Here is a 19,986-nt window from a genome sequence, read left to right on the forward strand (position 1 = left end):
AATACAAGCAGAGGCCATTTACCTGTTGAACAATGAGTACAATAAAGGGCCTGACCAATCAGGGTGAACAGCTGACCAATCAGAAGGCAAGCTGGTTAGTATATCGCTCTAACACCTTCAGCCCCAGAGTCAGCCCTGTGCTTAAAGATGTTTTACCTAAAAGTACGTCAATAGGAGACTGATTCAATAATCAGCTATGAAACAGGATACCATATAACAATTTAAAATGATGAGACTTTTATTATAAAAAAATTCATGGTATAATCAATGTAACTAGCATGTTAGAAAATAGTGGTTTCCTGCTAGTGTTTATTTTTAAAAAAATGAAAATAGTTTACATAGTATTCAATTTTTATTTTAAAATTATACACATGACATGTATCTCTGAATAGGAAGATTATAGAAGATATTTACTTTCTTTATTGTGTTAATGTTTCACAAAAATAAAATATTACTTTTAAAATTAGGAAAAAACATTTCCTTTTGAGGGAAAAAAAACTATCATAAAAACTTGATAATGGTTGAAAAGAAGAATGCTAACATATTTATTATTCCTAAAAAGAAAATGATAAAGGTTATTTTGAAAGGCCTCTGGAAGACCTCTGGTGACTTTTAAAGAGCAAAAAAATCTACTCATTGAATATTGGGTCTTTAAATATCCAGAAGTTTGCTGTAACTGAAAAACCTGCTTAGAAACCACAACCTAAATTAAAGCGGTCCTAGTACCTTAAATCTATAGCTAATGCTGAGAGTCATCTAATTAACCCTACTCAAAATGCTTCTGTGGTGAACCAATTCTTCATGGCACAGGGCTGAATTTTTATTAAATAGTTTTTCAGGGAATCTTTTATTTGCCTTCTAACATCCCTAATTTATGAAAAGATTGGATACTGTTCATTTAAAATCTGTATTTGTATAGCCATAATTGAATGTTTAAAGAAACGCAAAGCTTCCCCTGAGAAGCATTTTTCACAATATTGCTGTCTGCCTATGGACCTGCAGAAAACAGGTTGGTAACTTTCATACCTCTACTAGATCCCCGTGGACTCTCAGGCCATCCCTTACGCAGGTATTCTGTGAAATTGTATCTTTGATCAAAATGTTTTATTGGACAGGCTGGCCAGCTTCGACATCAGTTTTTCCAGTTTAGGATAATGAAGAGTGATGGCGGTAGATCACGTTCCCTACATCTCTCAATCCCAGCATGCCTTCAAGTTCTGTTCCCATCGCTGATTGAAGGCACTTGCCATGGGAAGTCCATAGCCCATTGAATTTATGTTTGGGGTATCTCTGGGATAGAATAACTTCAGCACTGACTTATTTTGCCTAGAACGATTCCAGACATCTCTTACAGGGCAACTTTAACTAGTATTCACTCTAGAACAATAACAGGGCATTTTAAAATGGCTAAACATAGGTATAAATATTTGGAAAGGCATTTATCTTAGATCATCTCTCAGAATATCATGGCACAGAATGGAGAAATGTAACCAGTGTGGAGATGGCATTAGATGGTTTAGTTGGCTGAATCACCATCCAGAGGATATTAAGCCATTGTTCCCATTGACCCAACCCATGTTGAAGAGGGGGACTGTGGTTGCTGCCGGTGGCCTTAGGGCTGTGTGCATGGCCTTGTCCTCGTCCACAGTTTCGTGGACCATCTCGATGAAGACATAAAAGGTGCTCTCATCACATTTCCTGGCAGTGCAGAGCTAGGGGGGATAACTGCGCTTGGCACGGCAAAATCTGGATTATGAAGATTTCAGCAGTTTGGATCAATGGGCCAAAACTAACAAGATGAGATTTGATGGGGATAAATGTAAAATCCTATGCTTGGGTTAACAAAAAAATAAACGTTGCAGGTTCAGAAGGAAATTTGTTAGTAGTTCTTGTGAATGAGACCTGCATACCCAAAAGAAGCCCCTGAGGCAATGTGGCTGCTAAAAAGGTGACTGCCACCTGAGCGTGTGGGGGTATACGTGGTGGGTCCTAGACAGGGGAGGTCATCCCTCTGCTACACAGGGTGGGGCACAGCCAAAACCCTGCATCCTTCGCTCTTCCAAGCCTGATATCAGAGAACCACCTGCCACTTTATTCATTTCCACCACTGGATGCTTGTTTCCTTTTCTCCTCCACCAACCGTGACATCCTTACGGTCAGGGGTAGGACAGCATGGCTCATCACAGGCACTCGATAAGCACACCTCAAATGAGTGGATGATGGAGCCCGGACAACCTGGACCAAGCCGGAAGTGAGTTCCCAGGAGGTCGAAGGTCACCTGGGTGGGGTGAGAAACAATTCAAGGAGAAAAGCTTCCAGAAAGGAACACAGGATTTGGAGTTAGGAGCCCGGGCTTTGAAAGCAGCATTGCTCCCAACAGCAAGCTGCTGATATTCTCTCCACTTCCTTCGTGGCCTCAAGCAATCTGCCCACCTTGGCCTCCTTGTCTGCAAAATGGAATAAGCATCTGTGTCCACTCAATGCAGGAAGATTATAGCTCATGTTAATTTTAATGATCAGGTTTGAATGACTCAATCACATTTCTCTGTGGGTCCAGCAATCTTAATTATTTTACCTAATTATATTATGTTCTGTTTCAGAGTTTCTAAATTAATGGAAATCAGGTTATGCCTACTCTTTACCTCTAATTCTTGGTGATGGCCAAACATCTCAATGCTCACAAGACCTGGAACAGACACTCCGGGCTGGTCCTTTGGGATCCAGCTGCTGTAGGGTTCTTACCTTTACAATCTTGACATGCCCAGGGATTGGACTTTTAAAATCTTTGAGTGTAGAGTGCTATTCCTTTTTTCTTCTCCTCTTGCAGAATAAGCCTAGACCGTTTACCCTCTCCCTGCCCACCATCTTTTTTTTTTTTTTTTAAGACGTTAAACTTTTATTTTCACTGCCCAAACATCGGTCAATATACTGGGCAAACCAGCGGAAGCCCTTGCCATAGCCCTTTTGTTGTACACACTGAACATGAACGATTCCTTGGAAAAGGCATTTGGCTCCTTCAGGGTCACAAGTTCCCTTTCCTGTGGTCTGTCCATAAAGACCAAATGGCAGACAGAGTTTTTCTTCACTGATTGTGCCTGTTCTGTCCAATTTTTGCTAATCAAGATAAGGGCTGGCATATGGGATATTCTTTCATCAGTCATTAAAGCATTGAGCTCCACTTTGGATTCCAGGATCTGAGGACAATCTGCACAGAACCCCAGAAAGGCAATCCCGTTTATTGCTGGGAGATAACTGTTCCAAATCCAACGTGTTTGCTCATGCCCCAGAAGATCAAAAGTTGTAAAAGCCAGGCTAGCAGTTGTCACCTCTGCTGATGTCAGAGGTCGTGTTGGAACCTGTTGGCCCAATCTGCCATCTTTGAGCATATGAGGAAGAATGGTTTCATTCACATTGTCCCAACCCAAGAAAACAAGTTTTCTAGATTTCTGGTACAGTCCTAGGAACTGGAGCACACTGTAGAAGCCATTGTAGATCCACTCATAGATGAAAGACATTATTAATGCTGACCATAGCCTGAGGGGCTCCTCTGGAGGCAGCGCATGGCCTGGACCGTCCCTCAGGGCACACAGACCAGCAGCACCCGGACCAGCAGTGACTCACCAGGTGGACATCACACCCCCTCCCTGAAGCCTGCCCTTAGGAATGGGGAGTTCTAAACTGCCTGGTGATTCTAATTAGTGATTAAACAAATGTCGATGGAACCATATCTCAGACATTATAGTTTCATGTTTCCAGCCCTTAGCTTCCCTTATACTATTCACTGATCTTTATCAGAATCTTTATTAATATCTTATTAATAATTATCTTTACTAAACAATAATTAATAAAGCTAATTAAGACAAGATGCTTGCTCATGCCCCCCCAAGATCAAAAGTTATAACAGTCATGTCAACAATTGTCAGCTCTTCTGATGTCAGAGGCCGTGTTGGAAAGCGTTGGCCTAATCTGCCATCTTTAATGATTATCATCTACCTTATTAATTATCTTTATTAATCTTTATTGATGTGTTAAATCACTTGCTCATTCACTTCTTCACCTGGTTATTTATTCACAAATATGTGTTTAATACCAGACAGTGTAATTGACCCTGGAGGGAGAGTAGTGAATAAGATAAAGTTCTTGTCCTCTTCGAATTTAGTCAAGGAGCCCAACACTAAGCAGATCATTAGAAAAACAGTAACTGGATGACTGCATTGCTCAGTGGTCAGGAGGGGAAGGTTGGGGCCAACGCCTGGTCTGGGGAGGGAAGACGTAGAATGAAGCAGTTCTTAAGCTGTGCACACAGAGGGAAGAGCCCAGTCAAGGAGGGCAGGAGGTAGAGAGAGAAAGAAAAGCAGAAGTAAATGTCCAGCTTCTCAGATTCTAGAAGGTCTTTGTACGATGACCAAGAAGGAGAGAGACAGAGGAAGCCAGGCCATACAGGGGTTGTGTGTCCTGATAAGGATCTTGACTTCATTCCTAAATACAGTGGCACACCGTAGAAGAAAAGGCCTGTAGGCAGAACAATGACATGATAAGATTCTACTTTTCATTTGTTTGAGACAGGGTCTCACTCTGTTGCCTAGGCTGGAGTGCGTTTGTGCAATCACAGCTCACTGCAGCCTCGACTGCTCTGGGCTCAGGTGATCCTCCCACCTCAGCCTCCCTAGTAGCTGGGACTGCAGGCATGCGCTGCAATATCCAGCTAATTTTTCTATTTTTTTGTAGAGACCAGGTTTCACCATGTTGCCCAGACCAGTCTTGAGCTCCTGGCCTCAAGCAATATGCCCACCTCGGCCTCCCAAAGGCATGAGCTACTGCTCTCCACCAAAATTCAGTCTTTTAAAGTCCATCTGGCTGCCTGTGAAGACTAGCTGGGAGGGTAGAGTGGGTGTGGTCAAGACACTGCATATTGCTGCTGTCCAGGGAGAGCTGATGATGGCTTGAGCCAAGAGAGCATTGGTGGGAAGGAGTAAGTAGTTAAGAAATGTTAAGTAGGCAGAATGGACAGAACATGATGAATGATGGAATGTGTGGGATCATGGAAAGGAAGGCATACAATTCTTACCTGAGATGCTGGGAGAACAGTGATGCATTTGATCAGAATAGAGAACCCTGGAAAAGGACCAAGAACTTGCCCTTTGAGCAGTGGCCAGAGACACAAAGATGTGGGTCGTAGTAGGCATGGTCCTGAGAGTCTGGGAGGGGCTGAATATTGGGTTTCACAGAATTCAGTCTGGAGGTGACCTGTGGAGGGCCCCTGTAGAACCGGGCATGGCATTTTTGAAGAGTGGTGTTCATGGATGTTTGCAGCTGACCAGTGGCTGGCAGCTATGAGCTGGAGATCAGAAGCTGGCAGTGGGTAGAACATGGAGAGGCATCAGCTGTGGCCCTGACGGTATCTAAATAGCTGTCACAACGCAAGGCAATGTCAGTGCTCCACTGAATTCTAAGCTGGAGCCTAGTGGGTGAGCCTCTGGCCTCTAGGATCACTCCCAGGCCCTATTCCATATCCTTCCTATAGTCTGTCTCCATGGAGTGGGTGTTCCCCACTACCAGGAGGTCACACATCGGCTCCTGCCCTCCTTGAAGTCTAGAGCATTGCTTCAAGACCACCAGCATCAGGACCACCTGGAGCGCTTGTTAAAAAGGGCAATGCCTGGCCCCACTGCTGTTGAACCAGAATCCCCAGCTATAGGGCCTGAGGGTCTGTATTTTTAACACATTCTGCTAGGAGTTATATTCACACTTTACTTAGAGAGCCACTAGCCACATGTGGCTATTTAAATTAAGTTTAATTTAAATAAAATTAAAATTTTAGTTCCTTGCTCAAACTAGCCACAATTCAAGTATTCAATAGCCACGTGTGCCTAGACGGACATTTCCATCATCACAGAAAGTTCTGTTGGACAGCACTGGGGCCAGCAGGGAAATTCCAGCCCATTGGATCCTTCTATGAGAATTTGGGGTATCTGTCTTAGCTGATGCATCACCCACAGGAATGTTCTTTCCTACAGGGAGCGACCACACCTCTTCAGCTTGCCTAATGCCTGCAGCGTAAAAAGCCCCATCCCCGCCTTGGAGAATAAGATGCTACCAGAGGGGTCATCTCTGCCCACTTTGATGAAAGGGTGATGGTGCAGTCGAAAATTCTCTAAGCATGACTATAGACTCAGGGAATTGACTGAAGCTACATGCACTTCAGCAATCTAACTAGACCAAACTCCTTCAGATTTAAGTTAAAATCTCTCAGCCTCAACATTTAAGATCTTTTTAATTGAGCTAAGTTTTGTTTCCTGAATAAGAGCTAAATTCCCTTGAGCTTCTCCCCTCTTTTCATTCTTTGAAGTTGTACAGACGTTGAAAAAGGTCAGAACACCATTTTTGGAGCTTTTTGCTCCTCAACCCAAGTTAGCTTGAAAGTGCCTAAACTGGTTAAGATCAACCTTTTTAAAACAGGCCCCTCTGGGTTGTGATTTGAGAGTGTGGCGTCCTTGAGTGAACTCTTTGAAGCTGGTAAATTAAGAAAGGCCATTTGAGATGGAGGTGGAGTTCCACATTTCATTACATCCCTTGCGCTCCTTCCCTTCTGATGCTGCAGACTCAGGGTTTTCTGATGAAAATCCTCCTGTGGCCTTAAGCTCCTTTCCCCAGCTCTGTATCCTAAAAGGACAGTAATGGCTGTCCTGGCTCTTCCCAGGAGGTCTCTGGCAGTGGAGAGGCCGATGCCATCTTAGTGGCTGTCATTGCACCTTCCCTCTCCTGGTGCGGCCAGGATGGTTATGTGCAGATACTGTGCAGGCTGGGGTCGTTATGGCCTGTCTCTTCTGGATTTTTTCTAGTTGTTGTGTCCTCAAAAGAAAGACCACAATGCTTTCACTGATTGCTTATGACAAGAAAACTAACTCTCTGGAAAGCTTGAAAGTTGTGTTAGAGGCATTTGAACCAGAGCAACTCCATCCTGAATAGGAGCTGGGTAAAATGAGGCTGAAACCTACTGGGCTACCTTCCTAGACAGTTAAGGCATTCTAAGTCACAGGATGAGATAGGATGTTGGCACAAAATACAGGTCATAAAGACCTTGCTGATAAAACAGCTTGCAGTAAAGAAGCTGACTAAAACCCACCAAAACTAAAATGGTCACGAGAGTGACCCCTAGTCATCCTCACTGCTACCCTCCCAACAGCACCATGACAGTTTACAAATGCCGTGGCAACATCAGGAAGTTACCCTATATGGTCTAAAAAGGGGAGGCATGAGTAATCCACCCCTTGCTTAGCATATCATCAAGAAATAACAGTAAAAATAGACAACCAGCAGTTCTCGGGGCTGCTGTGTCTACGGAGTAGCCATTCTCTTATTTCTTTACTTTCTTAATAAACTTGCTTTTGCTTTGAACTGTGGACTCACTCTGAATTCTTTCTTGGGCAAGATCCAAGAACCCCCTCTTGGGGTCTGAATCGGGAACCTTTCCTGTAACTCTTTGACATAATTTTGCTGAGTTCAGAAACACAGATTCTGCTACATTCTTAGAGTATCATGCCCCAGGAAGCCAAAATCCTAGATTACTGTTTTCAGAAGTGTTTACTTCAAACTCGTTATCTTGAGTGGAGTCGAGCCCTGTCTGTGATTGGCCATGTTTCATAACATGCATGGGAAAACTTCAACTGACAGTCACAGCTCTGTTTTCTTGAGGACTTCTTACTGCTTTCTTACTTGTATTGTTTTCACAGTTCATTAGTAATGATAAAGAGCTGCAATGTAACTGTATTTACCGTTAGCTCATTTGTTGCATGCTGACAGTATGTGGCATGCCTTTATTCCTCATCATAGGTAACGTCATCATTAAAAAGCTGGGCTTCATAGGGGACTTACAGAGAGAATTGTAAACCCACATTCGTAGCAGCAGCATTCACAATGGCCAAAAGGTGGGAACAACTCAAGTGTTCGTTGACAGGTGAATCAGTACACAAAATGTGGCATACGTAAAATGAAATTTTATTCAGCCTTAAAAAGGAATGACATTCTGACACATGCCATCACATGAACTTTGAAGACATTATGCTAAGTGAAATAAGTCAGACACTAAAGGACAAATATTATACGATTCTATTTACATGAGGTGTACTTTGAATAGGCAAAATTCGAATGGGCAAAATCATAGAAACAGAAAGTACAATGGTGGTTACCAGGGACTGGAGGGTTAGGGAGTGAGGAGTTTGGTGGGCAAAGTTTCTGTTTGGGATGATGATAGAATTATGGAGACAGATGGCACTGATGGTTGTACAAAATTGTGAATGTGCTTAACGCCATTAAATTATACAATTGCATATGGTTAAAATTACAAATGTTATGTATATTTTGCCCCAGTTAAAAAACAAAGCTGAGCTCCTGGTATGTTTTTATTATCTAACAAAAGGTCTCCCTCCCTGTCCTCCTCCATGAAGGTACATAGTGTAGAGGAAGACAGTGATAGTTTCTTCTAAATCCCTCCCTGCCCCCTCTCTTTTTTGTAACTCTAGGAAAATCACAATCCTCCAGCTCCATTTAGGCTAGGGGTCCCCAACACCCTCCCCGACGTGCTCTCCCCAACCCTTAGGAACTGGGCCACACAGTAGGGGATAAGCATCTGATGAGTGAGTGAAGCTCCATCTGTATTTACAGCCACTCCCCATCACTCAAATAACTGCCTGAGCTCCGTCTCCTGTCAGATCAGCGGCAGCATTAGATTCTCATAGAAGCGAACCCTCTCGTGAACTGTGCATGCGAGGGAGCTAGGCTGCCCGCTCCTTATGAGAATCTAATGCCTGATGATCTGTCACTGTCTCTCATCGCCCCCAGATGGGACCGTCTAGTTGCAGAAAAAGCAACTCAGGGCTCCCACTGACTCTACATGATGGTGAGTTGTATAATTATTTCATTATATATTACAATGTAATCATAATAGAAATAAAGTGCACAATAAATGCAATGTGCTTGAATCCTCCTGAAACCATCCCCGCCCCCACCCCTGGTCCATGGAAAAATTGTCTTCCATGAAACTGGTCTCAGGTGCCAAAAAGTTTGGGGACCACGGATTGAGGTGACTGTTTTGAGCTAATGCATAAGGGTGTAACTGTGATTCAACTCACAAAACCCAATCTGACTTTCCTGGACTCTTTCCAGAGCTGCTTCTGTATCCCTATCAGAGGAGATGACCGACAGTGTTAGGATTTGGATTTGGGTATCAGGCTGCTTGGAGACAAGCAACCTCAGCTCTTCCATTCTAAAATGGAGAGTAAGACCTTCCTCCCAGGTTGTTAGGAGAACACAGTGATATGGTTTGGATCTGTGTCCCATCAAATCTCCTGTTCAGTTATAATCCCCAGTGTTGGAGGTGGAGCCTGGTGGGAGGTGATTGGATCATGGAAGCAGTTTCTTATGCGTGGTTTAGCACCATCCCCCTAGCGCTGTTCTCGTGGTAGACCTCTCATGAAATCTGGTTGTTTAGAAGCATGTGGCACCTCCCACCTCTCTCTCTTCCTCCTGCCCTGACCATATGAGATGCTTGCTCCTACTTTGCCATCCACCATGATTGAAAGCTCCCTGATGCCTCCTCGGAAGCTGAGCAGAAGCTGTCATCCTTCTTGTACTGCTTGCAGAACCATGAGCCAATTAAACCTCTTTTCTTCTTAAATTACCCAGGCTCAGGCATTTCTTTGTAACAGTGCGAGAACAGACTAATACGTAAGGGATATGGTATTCAGTGTGCTTGACACTGCACTGCCATTCACAGCATGTGTGCTGCTCTGCTGCCATTGCTCTCCCATTATCTCCCTCCTCATCCTGGCTGCTTCTGTCTGTAGGGACAGGAATCACATGCTCAGGTCTCATCATCTTCCCTCCTGCAACCAGCTTCCTGTGACTGCCCCTATTCCCGCTTTCCTCACCCATCTTTCTCTTCCTCCTTCATTTTGATGGTCAGACCAGGTCAATCCCAGTACCCTGCCTCGTCCCACCCTGCACCTGCTGCTCTTGTCACCTGAGGGTTTGGATACCCCCATTTCCATTCTCCCCGGCATCAGCAATGGGAGGGCCCCCAAGTCACCTGTGTGCTGTGGATGGAGGTGGGCCAGGAGGTGCAGTGCAATTCTGTAGGCCTGTGGAGCCCAGGGACGACCTGTTTGGCTGGCCTGGCTACAGATTAGGTGAAGTGCATACAACAGTTAATTGCTATGTACCCATCACCTGTGTGCAACAATTACCATGCAATTGTCGGACTCCCCCACCCCCAGATATCACGTCATTTCACTTGTAAATTCTGACATATGTATTGCTGAAAAAAGAATTATTTTTATCACACCTAAAAGATAAAAATTTTATAATACTATCAAATGTCCAGCCAGTATTCACGTTTCCCAGATTTTATGTCTCTCCATTTTCTTCTTGGCAGTTGGATTGCCTGTGGCAGTTGGATTACTTGAACTTGGATATAAACACAGTCCCCACATTGTATTTGTCTGCTACATTTTTAATGTGTCTTTTAATATATAGGTTCCCTATCCTTCCTTTTAATTCCTGCAGTTAAAATCTTGCAGTCCTTACAAATGAAACCAGATTTTTATACTCAGTAGAATTTTCCACACTCTCAATTTGCTGATTTCATCCTCTGGGTGTGGTCTAGCCTGTTCCTCTGGGCCCTGTGTTTTCTGTTTACTGGTAATTCAATGTAGGGGCTTGTGCAGATTGAGGTACTGGTTTTAGGCAGGATGACATTGCAGGTGGTCCTCGTTCTTCTCTTGTGCCACGTCAGTAGTTCTGTGACCTCTGATTGTCTTGTTTTGTGATGACAGGTTGATCACTGAGTTTGGGGTCACTCTGATGCTTCCATTAGAAAGGTCTGCCTGAGCCTTCACCCACCAGGTTCAGTGGCCATTAACCATCAGTGCCTAGATCTGTTCTTTCCTTGGGTCCTGCCAAATGGCAGTATTCTATCATTCTTTCTTCTTTTATTAGCTGAAATGCTCCTATAGAGAAGAACTTTCCCTCATCAATTATTGGTTTCCCCGAGATATGAGATAAAAGGCAAGATAAAATTTTTTTAGAGACCACCTCAACTTATCGCTCTGCCTTTGCCAATGGGTAGCCACTGTGTTCCCCAAATTTAGCATCTCACATTTGGTGATATGCTGCACATATGTGTGATATGTGCACATATATCACCAAATGTGTGTCATATGTGTGATATGTGACCCTGTTGAGGGTCCACATTTGTAACAGGTTCTGTGGGGATAACAAGGTACAACACAGCCTGTCCTGGAGTAGCTTCTTATATTCTGTAAACACTTCTTGTTCCAAAAGCCTTGTATTTTCACATTGAACCATGAATTACCCATATAGATATTATGCAAATCTTTTTATTTAGAGTGCTGGATAAAAGGCTGACTTTGAAACTGCTCTACAGAGACCTAATTTTCTTGTTGTTTTTAAAGACAAAAGGTATCCTCACATCTGGCATGGAGGCAGATCCTGGGGTGAGAGCAGGGAAGCAGGAACTGGTTCCAGTGTTGCTAGTAGGAAAAGCAGGGGTCTGGATTGCGTCTAGACATAGCCTGTCCCTTGGAGGACTGTTTCCATTCCAATGGCAATGGCAACTTAAAAAAAACAAACAAACAAACAAAAAAACATTTCATTCACAAGCAGGCTTAGTCCCACTGAAGCAAAATCGCCGTAATTGGGAAAGACCAAAGCCAGAGAAGACACAGAGGCTAACCCTACTTCTTCAGGGACCCGTGAGAAAAACAAAATGAGGATGTTGGTCTAAAAATGTTATGAAATACTCACTTTTTTCTTCTCAGTATGCTGGTGGATTTCACTGTGGGATGAGGTAGATTCAACATAAGTGGAGAACAAGGCTTTCTTTATTTTCTTTTATGATTTTCTTCCTTATGAAAAACATGTGGTCAGATAGAAGATGATACAAAACCAAGCCCCCAGCAGGAGGGTTATCTGGGGAGATGATTTATTTAGAGAGAGTTATTTTCACAGCCCTTCTAAGGCCACTTCTTCAGTTTCAACTGGCCTAGAGGATTTCGTTGGTCAGTTTCATGGTTTTCTTTGAAAATCTGACAGGCTCCAGTGGAGAAGCCTCTCATGCTGTGTCCACAGCCGGCCAGCACCCATTAAGCAAATATCAGCGTCACAGAAGTTCCTTGGGAGTTGTGGGAAATGGTTTTTACATGTGGTTTTCATAAAATGAAAACAATTATTCATTAATATTTTCACTAAAGTTTTGATGGTATCGTACATTCATATCAACAAAATATATAGAATGGTAGGTCGGTTAAATGAAAAAATATAAAATGACACTAAAAACTTACTAAAAATACTAGCCCTACAATTTAATAAGTATGTTTAAAATTCATTTAAATTTTGGAGCAAATTCATCATCTTACCAAATAGGGTAATGATTATGACTTGATAACATCACTTCTTATATTCTGTAAGTACTTCCTGATCCAAAAACCTTGTATTTTTATATTGGACCATAAATTACCTGTATAGATATTACATAAATCTCTTTTTATCTAGAAAATTATTTAAGACAGTTGCTTTTTCCAAAGTAATTTTACGTGTAGGAACTGAAATCACTGATGTAGATGGAAATATGTTATTCAATAGGTTAATTAATTGGTTTTTACCCTATCATATTATAGAAAAGATTCAAGGTTACTGAAGGACACATAAATTAATTAGTAAACTTTTTCCAGATGTGTAAAATACGCCCCCCCACCCACCAACAAACTAATATGTCTGCATTTTACTGTTTTCAGAGCAGCAGTTCTAGTTCATATTGAATAGAAGTGATGAAGACCATTTGAGGAAGTATGATGCATGCCTGTTACTGCTTTACTTAAACAAAAAAACAGCAAAGAGGATCTAGTGTGATATAGGGGAGAAGCACTGAGCCAAGGGAAAGGAAATGTGAAATCTCTGGTATTTGTAAGCTCTGTGACTTTAGGCAAATTAATTAACCTCTCTGGTCCTGAGTTCTCTCATCTATAATCTGAAGTTAAGCCTCCTCAGCTTGGCGACTGGATCAGATGGTTTTCAGGGGCTCCATTTCCACTCTAAGATCTTCGGCCTCAGTAATTTTCTGCATTCAAGTATGTTCTCGCTTTAACCAGAGGAATGCTTAAACTGATCCTACTGGCAGAAATCGTACTTACAACACTAGATGAGGAATCATGTAGGGCATGTGGCGTTCAAGCATCAAAACAAATTAAACAATTCCTATGAGAGCCAAGGTTTCGTACCTCATTGTATTTCAGTGAACCAGGAAACCCTGAGCAAGTGGCTCCTTCCCCGTGATGCTGAGTGCTCTTCCTTGGAAACCTGAGAATCCCAGGATGCATCTCAGTGCCCAGAGCAGTCTATTTTGTTGGGAGATTTAAATGTCTGAGATTCCTCATCTGGGGGAAGTGTGTGCTCTAGGGACACTCCTGGCCAACATGATGAAGCCAGCATGGAGTACCCCACCTGTGGGATGGAGGCAGGGTGGGAAGTGCCCTTGGCCTGCGGAGTAGGTGGCATTTGATAAAAGCTAGATGGCCTTCATGATGCACTTATATATAATGGCAACCTTGACTTCCTTAAAGGCTTTTAAAACAGTCTTTAAAGCAGTTATGATAGAAGAAAGGCACTGGGAAGCCTCTGGGACTCTAGTTATGTCCTATTTTTTAAGCCAAGTGATGAGGACATGGGTGTTTATTTTAGTGTTCATTTTTCCACATTCTTTTATGTGTTCACTGTAGCTCACAAAAATAAAACATTATTTTTTGGTAGCAAAACCTGACAAATATTTTTGTCCAGAAAGGGTAATTGTACTGCACTTTTTGAACAAATTTGTTTTCTTCTTCCCCTCTGACCTCCTTGGCTAGGAATCCTGACTGATTTGCAGATTTGCAGAGGACATTGTCATTGGAATGAGTTTAAGGAAAGTGGCCAGTTTGTTGCCAAAGACAAAACTTGGCTAAATATTTTGATGAATCGGCATCTTTTTTTCCTATAATCATTGGCATAGAATTCCTATAAGCGGAAATAGTGAAAACCAACACAAATACTATATAAAGAGTAGGATTTCTCAGAATGTATTTGTAATTAAATTTCAATACTGATATGAATATACATAAATATAGGTACATACTCTACATATACTATATATTATATGCTATTACAAAATACAGGTCATTATGCTTAGAATGCAATGATTCATTTTATTAGGTTGAACCAATAACAAATATAATATGTTTAGAAAAATATGTTAGTTCAACCTATACTATTGATGACTTTTCAAAAATTCTACTGCAGTACAAAAATGGCTTATGCCCTAAAAATAATCTATAGGTTTTGATTTAGAAATAGAATTCCTTCCAACATTTAAATGTTGGGTATTAAAAATACTATCCTGGGAGGCTGAGGCAGGAGAATGACGTGAACCCGGGAGGCGGAGCTTGCAGTGAGCGGAGATCGCGCCACTGCACTCTAGCTTGGGCCACACAGTGAGACTCCATCTCAAAAAAAAAAAAAATACTATCCATCCATCCTTATTAAGAGAGAAAAGGCCTTTTAATCTGTGGAGTGTTTTTGCCATTTTCATTTTTTACATTTGGACGTTGAAGTGCTTGATGCCATACTGCATATTCTGTTCATCTATTCATGTTTGTTCATTTGCTTATTCATTTAACAAACTGTGTTCCAGATATTGTATTGGGGTTTGAGACACAGAGACGAATAACACACGGTTCCTGCCCTTCACAAGGCCTAAATCCACCACCGTTTTATACAGTCGCAAAGGATAGGCTTGTCGGAATTGATTTATAACAAATACTCACCATAGGGTATCACTGAACTAGATTGCCAATTAATAGGACAATTAGATAATACACTGCTCTTCCTATCTCAATCTTTGCCATGTCTTTACTCCCAAAAAATTCAATAATCTTTGCTTTTTTCTAAGTATACTCTTAATTGCTAAGTGTTTTCTCAATTTTTCAAAATGAGAACCAGATGAAATGCAGCCCATTTGTTGTTTCAATCTCCTGTCCTCAGATGAAGCTTTCTTGGTTCCCATATAGAATTTTTAAACATACCAGCGTGTGTGTGTGTGTGCACAGTCGTCCCTTGGTATCTGAAGGAGATTAGCTCCAGAACCCCTCACGGGTACCAAAATTCAAATATGCTCATGTGCCTAATATAAAATGGCATAGTATTTGCATATAACCTACTGTATACTTTAAATCCTTCTATATACTTTAAATCATCTCTAGATTACTTATAATACCTAATACAATGTAAATGCTATGTAAATAGTTGTTATCCTGTATATTTTTAAATTTGTATCATTTTTATTGCTGCATTATTATTTTTTATTTTCTCCCCCAATTATCTTCAATCTGCAATTGGTTGAAACTGAGAGTAGGGAACCCCAGGATGCAGAGGGCCAACTGTATGCACATAAATATAAAGCTCTATATATATGTCACGTCATACAAGTATATTTTTTGGTGTAATCTATGGGTGGTCTGTTTCTGTCACAGTGCTTTGGGGCGGACATGATAGACACACATGTCATTATGGTGGCACTGCCACGGCACACCCCTTCTGTCTTAAGATGGATGGTCTCTGATTTTCATTGGCAACGTTTCTCTTAAGTGCCATGGCTGTCATCACTCACCCTCTGTCCACTTTTCATGTTACCTTCTTCACAGCCTGACAAGTTATCTGAACAATTAACTGGCCTTAAGGAGAGTTTTGACCTCTGTATGTTCAGAATGAGGAACCTGCTTGCCTGTAAACATTTATTTTGCTTCCTATTTTTGTTTTTACTCTTTTCCCCAGTAGTCCAATTTTTCTAAGTAAGAAGCAGATGAAGAGCAGCCCACTGGTTCTTCCAGTCTCCTGTCCTCAGATAAAGGTTTCTGGGTTCCCATATAGAAATTTTAAGCGTTTGGGGCTGACTCAACGGCTTTCCATTTGGACCCTGTTGTAAACACCGACCACTTTTGATTTATGAGAATCTCAGCCAGGAACAGAGGGCAGCTTTTAAATTGCTAATTTGTATCCATGTTTGCCTGTGAGTATGGATAGTCTAGCAGGCAGCTTGGAACGCTGGCTCCTGGTCATTTGTCCTGTTGTCCCAGGACAGATCTGAAGATCCAAGTGAAGACTACTTGGCACCAGCCATGGGTAGGTAGGTAACGTGTATGGAAGAAATGCTGGGGCCCTTGTAGGCATGTGGGACCCAGGTGTCACTTGAGGTGGTAGCTAACCTTGCAGGCAGTACTGTCACCTCTGGGAGATCATACCAGCTCTGCACATCCACAAATCATTCTTGACGGAACTCAAGAATTCTGACTCACAATGACCAAACTCACATGTGACAGACACCTAAACCAGACTCATCACTGTCATATATGCATCATTTCCCTATCACCATCCATGAGCTGACTCGATTTCCCTCAGTTTCCTTTAAAGAAAGAATTTCAATGTTAGATGTTTGGCCCACCAAACCATACTGAGCGCTTTGGAATCTTTTTTTAGGAGTGATCATCAGTTGGGTTGATTGCCCCGGTTTAGTTCTCAGAGGGTGACTTTATTCCCTCACGGGTGGAGAAGAGGTACTTTCTCTCTCTAACCCATGCGTGGATGATGAATGATAGCCCAAAGCCTTTGTAATAGAGAACAAAGGAAATCAGGACATCAAATTCCCACCCAAGTATCAAATATTAGAATTGCATTTTCCCATAGTAAAATATTTTGCTATCTCAGACCACATCAGGTGCCTGAGACCTTTTCAGTGAACAAAGAAATGAGTGGCCTTTATTTTTGTTAGTAAGAAAACATGTGATCCTTCTTTTCAGTAAACAAACTTTGCAAAAATCTTGAAAAGAGATTTTTTTAAGCCACAAGGGCTATAGCTCATATTGTAAACTTATTATAACTTTGCAGAGCTTGACTTTCCTCTCAAAGCTCCTTGAAGCTTTTTTAAGAAGGGTTTTTCTTCTGTATCACATTTGCTTGGATATCTAAGAAGGTTATTTATTTCACTAGATAAATTGAGAGCACTGAGCTGCGAATCTGATAATCCCAGGTGAAAGCTGCACTCTGCCATGTGAATTTAGGAACTGAGCTGTGTAAGCCTCAGTTTGACATCTGTTAGATGCAGACCACCAAGATCCTACTGTTGTTTTAGGAGTTAAATACAGTAATCCATAAAACCATTTACTACAGAGTCTAAGGCATAGCAAATATCTCACAAAGGTTAGCTGGTGCTGCTGTTATAAATTCAATCATTATTTTTGACCTCCTGGTGTATAACAAGCACTGAACAACACACTGGGGACACAGTAGGGAACAGGGGAAAACAGCCCTTGACCTCAAAGAGCTTGCAGGCTAGTGGGGCTGTGAGATGCCAAAGAGATGATTTTACAAATAATGGATTATGCTGTTACGTGCACTGGAAGTGCTTACAGGCGTGGGCAATGAGGGAAAGAAAGGTGTCTTGGTGTGGCAGCCAGGGAGGGCCCACAGGCTAGAAGTACCGTCACCTGTGGGAGTCAGCCAGGTGCAGACAGGAGGAAGAGTTTCAGGCCAAGAAAGCAGTGCATGTGAAGGCCCAGGTGGGTGAGGGGCTTGTGGCATGGAGGCTCTGGCCGAATGCCAGGGCATGGGCTGAGAGAGTAATCCAAAAGGGAGACCAAGGGGCTACCAAAGACCAGACCAGATCTAGCCAGGTTTCAGACACCACCCTGCACCAGGGGAAGCCACTGAAGGTCGGTAAGTAGGGTATAGATGGAATGAAATGGGTGTTTTAAGAATGGCTTCCTGAATGAAACAAAAAGTATCAAGAGCAGATGTCAGAGGCTACTGGGAGACCATTATACTGGTGGGGCATATGGGGCACGGAGGCAGTGGGGGTGAGTGAGGTGGAGGAATTTAAGAAATAATTAGGGAAAAATCCTGAATCCAGAGACATTCAGATGCAGGTGAAAGTGATAGCCTAGAAAACTGTGAGATGACTCAGACTCTAATGAGGACAAAGACAGATCGCAAATAAAAGTGTTTTTGTAAGATATGAGAGTGCAGAAAGCAATAGGAATAAACTTATGCTTACATTATTTTAAATGTGTGAATTAGCCAATTAAATATTGTCAGTAGATAGTGGATTGACAGTAGACACTGTCAGTCAGTAGACAGTGGATTGTTCCCCACTGTGTCCCCCGCATATTGTTCTATGCTTGATATATAGCAGGAGGTGAAAATTGAATATAAATATAAGGGCATAGATATAAGATGGCCAAAAATCCTTTTGGTATCTTCTCATTGTGAAAATTGAGAGGCCAATTCTATTTGAGGTTGCCAAATAGAGTAGGCAACTATCTTACTAGCTATTTCCAGGCATGGTGCCTGTAGGGACACCACCGTTGTCCAGAAATCCATGACCTCTGGTTAGGAACTCACCTGCTTCTAAGTGCCTGGAGTCATTTGCGCTGCTGAGCCTTTCCTGAGCCCTTGGTAAGGCTGACTCTTTCTCTAATTCTAACCTCTGCATTTATATATTCTTATCTTTATCTTTGTTCTTACCTCTATAAAAGGAGGATGGTTATGTTTCCTTGCCCATCTCCACGGTTGATGGATGAAAGTTATTTCATGAAGTGATTGTAGTATTTTGTCTGCGATGTAAATTTTTATGCGATTGTGTGGCAGGTCATATTTCCCCATTTTCCTTTATTGTTGTGGATAGAGTTTTATTTAAAGAGTCAATAAAATGTTTTTCTTTTAAATACAGCATAGAAATGCATGACCACTTTTGTGCACCTGAGAAAGTTGGTGAAAAGAATAGATCAGATGCTTGAGAAGTTCCTCTTTGTTCTAAGTTGCATTGAGTCAGAAAGAGTTACTTTGCTAAACTCAGTGCAGCTCCTGCATTCTCTCAGCAGTGAAGAGGCCATTTCAATACAAATGGAACATTTTGATCGCAGAACAGAAGACAATATGCACATTCCAGGGCTACTTACTTAGGTGTTTTGGTGAGGATTGGGCACATCTGGTGTCTGGGCTTTAGGATGTCATTGCCTGACATCATTCCTTCGTGGTACTGTCTTTGGAGGGTAACTATATGTGTCATTGTGTTTTGCAGAGCACATTTAGGGTTAGGTGGTTGCTCTCAAGTGAAAGAGAATCCAGGCTGGCAGTACACCTACAGGTGGTGTCAATGTTCAGGGACGAAGGGGCTGAGAGTGGGCACCGCAGGCCTTGTGCAGGATGCAGAAGTGGGCTGGGAGCCCCCAGGTGGCCAGTGGGTGGGCCGCTGCTAAGAGTGGATGGGCAAATGCTCCAACCTGGGTGAAAGAGCGAGACTCTGTCTCAAAAAAAAAAAAAAAAAAAAGAAAAGTTGCAAAACCTTAGAAGTCCTTCCATCATCATCATCATCATCATCATCATCATTATTCCCACCCCAAAGCTGCAGGAACAGTGTTTCTTAGGAATAAATATGCAAAATAGTACTTAAAGAACCAGCCTTTGCAATGTTGGTGTTAATATAAAAGAGATTTCTGGATAAACCTACTATCTCCCCATCCTCTAGGGCTCCTATCTCATCTGTCTCCATTGTTTGAAGCCCTCCAGAGTGATTCGGGGAAAATTTTCTCCAGTTCCTCTGCTTTTTAGTTGGTATAGTCTCTGCTTCTCTGCACTGGGCTATTGTCCAGATAAATGAAGTAGACTCCTGGATTTGTAGACTTTCCAAATGGAAGTAGATGGAAGTGAGGGTGTCTGCTGGAATGTAAGCTCCTGAAGGCCCCGGGACTGAATCCCCAGCACCCAGACCAGAGCCTGGCACAAAGTGAGGGCTCAAGGTGGTAGAACCTCTACCAATGCAGAGGGAATGAAGGGACCTCAGAGATCACTGTGTCCACATCACCCATTTTACAGATGGAGACTGGA

The 19,986-nt window shown here is 42.3% G+C and overlaps 1 protein-coding gene and 1 pseudogene across 1 annotated transcript in view; one reads left to right on the top strand and one right to left on the bottom strand.

Annotated features, from left to right (window-relative positions):
* ADAM12 (ADAM metallopeptidase domain 12) overlaps positions 1–19,986 on the top strand; it is a 367,967-nt gene that overhangs the window by 109,978 nt on the left and 238,003 nt on the right. The gene's annotated exons all lie outside the window — the stretch shown is intronic.
* LOC116465344 (GTP-binding protein SAR1a-like) lies at positions 1,530–3,515 on the bottom strand (annotated as a pseudogene).

This window comes from Hylobates moloch, unplaced genomic scaffold, assembly GCF_009828535.3.
Source record: "Hylobates moloch isolate HMO894 unplaced genomic scaffold, HMol_V3 SCAFFOLD_3, whole genome shotgun sequence".
NCBI classification, from domain to species: Eukaryota; Metazoa; Chordata; class Mammalia; order Primates; family Hylobatidae; genus Hylobates; species Hylobates moloch.